This window comes from Fundulus heteroclitus, unplaced genomic scaffold (assembly GCF_011125445.2).
Source record: "Fundulus heteroclitus isolate FHET01 unplaced genomic scaffold, MU-UCD_Fhet_4.1 scaffold_64, whole genome shotgun sequence".
Taxonomy (NCBI): Eukaryota; Metazoa; Chordata; class Actinopteri; order Cyprinodontiformes; family Fundulidae; genus Fundulus; species Fundulus heteroclitus.
The window spans coordinates 388-4334 of NW_023397077.1; the positions used below are offsets into that span (position 1 = coordinate 388).

The 3947-nt window shown below is 38.3% G+C and overlaps 1 long non-coding RNA gene across 1 annotated transcript; it reads right to left on the reverse strand.

Annotated features, from left to right (window-relative positions):
• Positions 1 to 1588: 1588 nt before the first annotated feature.
• LOC118561482 lies at positions 1589 to 3947 on the reverse strand. The gene is made up of 3 exons (XR_004930075.1): positions 3902 to 3947; positions 1822 to 2011; positions 1589 to 1735 (listed from the first exon to the last, which is right to left on the reverse strand). It is a non-coding gene; the product is annotated as an uncharacterized LOC118561482 (long non-coding RNA).

Below are 3947 nucleotides of genomic sequence, written 5' to 3' on the forward strand. Positions count from 1 at the left end.
CATCAAGGCTTATCTATTGGTCCAAAGCACAGCGAGCAGCAGAAGTGACGGCAAGTCCACAGCGAAAGCTTGAACTGATGATAAAACTGTTCATGTATCTCTGTCGCGTTGCAGCTGGGCTTCAGGAGAGGACATTGTCATCTCTCTTTGAGGTCAGTGTGTCGACTGTTAGTCGCATCATCCTTACATGGACAAGCTACCTTTATCAGGTTTTGGGATTACCATCTTGGATGACAAGAGAGCAGGTACAGGCCACGATGCTTGACAAGTTCAGGCTCTATTCTCAGCTGAGAGTCATCATAGACTGCACTGAGATCCACTGTGAAACCGCAACTTCCCTCTCCTTAGAGTCAGAGACTTTTTCAAGACACCACATTTAAAGGACTGATTGGTGTTGCTCCATGTGGTGTTATCACATTTGTTTCTACACTATACAGAGGCTCTATTTCGGACATGGAAATATCAAAAAAATCCCAGCTTCTACAGCTACTCCAGCCAGGGGATGAAGTTATGGCTGACAAGGGTTTTCTGATTGAGAAAATGCTGTCAGAGGTGGGGGTACAACTCAATTCAATTCAATTCAATTCAATTGTACAATGTACAACTCATCATCCCACCATTAAGATAAAGAAATCAACCCAGCTCAGCAAACCAGACACTCAGAAAACTCTTGCCTCGCCCGTTTGAGGATTCTAGTGGAGAGGGCCATACGCAGGGTCAAGGAATACCACATTTGGGATGGAATTGTTCCGCTCTCCATGGTAGGATGAGTGAATCAGCTGTGGGCCATCTGCTGCCTGATGTCAAATTTCCAGGGACCTCTTGATATCAAGGGGGACAAGCCCATCTGAGGCCCGCTAGCTTGGATGTTATCTTACTGCAAAAGGCTTTACAGCTATGACACTGTAAGATTGTAATTGGTTGGAGGTAAATGCTAAATGGTTGTTATGAAAATGACATTGTGTCTTGCTTTGAAGTTGAGAACTAAAATAAAGTAAAAAGAAAAAAGAATGCAGTATTCATTAAATGGTTACTTTAATTCACAGATATGCCCACTGTTTACAAGTTTTGAAGTAACCAAAAAATTGCTTACACCACAATCAGCAAATATCCATTGATGCTGCAAATACGTTTGTCTTTTATAACAAATTTAAACCAATTTTTTTCATTTCTATACATCTGTTGCTGTGGACGAACGTCTTTAAGTTTTTCACCAATGGCCATCGCATGAAGATCTGGAAGAGGCCCTGTCAAAAATTGAAAAACAAATAAGTTTGATTTAATTTACATTACAACATTATCTGTAAAAATAACTTATAAAAATATTTGTTAAGGAAGATGAAAATAGAGCAAAGGGATGATAGGAGAGAAAGAGTCAGGCAAGGACCCAGTGCGGTGGCGGCTGGTGAAAAAAAATCTTAGTGGGGCTGGCCAATAGATTTCCCTGCCTAACCCAGTACATGCATTTAAATTAACAAAATCAGTTCACCAACAACTGTTCACCAACATTCACCAACAATGGTGAATGTTGGTGAACTGATTTTAACAGATAAAAAAAACAAAACAAAAGGAGGTATGCATAAAAATGGCATTGATGGTTAATGAGTGGAGAGGAAAACTAATTTAAACTCATCAGTATATGCTCTGTAAAGTGTGCACTTAGCACCAGTTCCAACACTTCTTTTTTCTGTGGCTTAAACAACTTCATCACATTTGTTGCCTCCGGTGCAATTCCCTACAAAAGCAATAATAAAAATATCAACAACATTAATGACAACAATATAGGAAATACATTATCAAGAGTAGTAAATACTAATTAACCTGTGTCCTTGGCCTATGCCATGTCTGCAGCGAGCTGGTGGATGACAGTGGCAGTCTTGAAGCCAATGGTACTGTAGTGTGCCGTCTGAAATAGCAGGGCTACTATGTGATTACATAGAGCTTTACCTGCAGCACAAGAACACGACAGGCACTCCAGAGCCACGGGGTCCTCCTTGTTGTCCAGTGTAAACTAGAAATAGAGACATGCTGTTTTAGGTGGATTTAGCTAATGTTTAATTTATCAAAGCAGCAACATGAAAATTATGACTGTTGGAAACAGCAGATGCAAAGAAGTTTATTTTTCACTCCCTGACTACATTTACATGTGCAGAATAATAATCAGTGTTATCAGAATCAAATTACCCCTATGGGACACCGTTATTTGGACTGAAAGCTATAAAAGTCTGATAAGACACCAGGTCTTGTTGTTTTTATGGCACTCTCAGGCTCAAACCTCCATTTGACATTAGTCAAGAACACTAATTCATGTGAGCATGATTTAGTCAAAATATTAAAAAAGAAGGAATGCCTATCTATGTAATAAATAATTAAAATATATGAAGTGTGAGGTCTGAAGTTTTTGAAAATCAACGTTTTTTTGTCACTTCCTGAAAAATAACAAAGTAGGACACAAGGGGTTTGCCCGGACAGCAGTATAATCCATAAATACTATAATGAACTGATTATTAGTGTGTATGCAGTGTGCATGCAACATTATTGACAGCATCTTTCTCAGTCTTTAATGTACTAAACTATTGCAGTTTAACAGGAATGGGCAAAATTATTTTCTTAACTGAGGCTCCAAATCTATAACCTGACTCCAGCTAGATGTATTTCGCTCCGTCTAGCTCCACTCACATCCATCTGGGACCTCTCTATAGGATTTGCCTTTTTTTAAGGCTGGGCCTTATCAAAAATCCTTGCATATGATTGGATAAGCCACTTGTCTGTCATCTTATCGACGTGCTATTTCAACCACTCACACCGAAGCCAACCCGTGACGCTGTGAGAGCGACGCAGGAAAAAACAAAACTTTTTATTTTTTTTATGTGTTTTTTTTATGTGCTCTAGTGGCACGCATTTTGTTGACAGTGAGCTGACAGGAAGAGGGGGGATGACCGGCGGGAAAGAAATTGGTTAGCGTGAGCTAACCAGTTTTCCAATAAATCTTTTAACTTCTCCCACAGCTCTTTCTGCCCCCAAACTGTCTTTTTGCCTCGTGTGAAGATGTGTGAAATAAAATTATATAAACCATTTCTTAAAGTACCTAAACCCCCAGCTATAAATACATATAGGAGTACAGAATCGTATTTGATTTTGAATTTTTTTGGAAGTGAGTTTTTTTTTTTTATCATTTATTTGATTTGCATATGTATGTATTTTGTGCTTAATAAATGTAATTTAAATAAGGTATGGTGTGTTCTTTGTTCTATTCCCTGTTTGTTTTTGTAAAAAAAAACAAAAAAAAACAAAAAACAATGCGGCTACTATAATCACGAGGTCCTTCTCTAGTTTATGATGTGTACAACCAGAGGGCGCTCAAAATCGCAATCGATCATTTTTAACTTTCTAATAAAATAAATGTTTAGAACAAGATTGTTTGTATAGCGACATTCACCATATAAGTAAGGATGAATTTTTTTTTTCCAGCCCTGTTTGAACAAGCCATAAACTAACAGAGTGCATTAAGACAATACAGATAAACGTTACACAATGATATCTTCCCCGACTTCTGAGCATATCCGATGATGACTTCAAGCAATACAATGGAGAGGATGTAAAACGTATCGATTTCTTCAGAAAAGTCTTCAATATTTTATGTACGATTATAGTTTAGCATTATTTAATGACTTGAGTATAGAAATAAGTATTTTTCAGTACCGTAATTACATTTTTTTTTGGCGACCCGGAAGTTATTCTGTTCGCGCTTGCGCAAATGAGCTGATGGTACGGATCGTGCTACCGATACGGATCGGGTAGTGACAAGCAGAGAGAGAAATGAGGAAGGAGAGACAGCAAGAGCTAAGAGTTGTGCTGCGAGAAAAGAGAGAGATAAGACAAATAGACAATTAAAAAGTACCTGTTGTTGAGAAATTTTTTCCATTGTTGGAGGAGAGCTTTCCGCA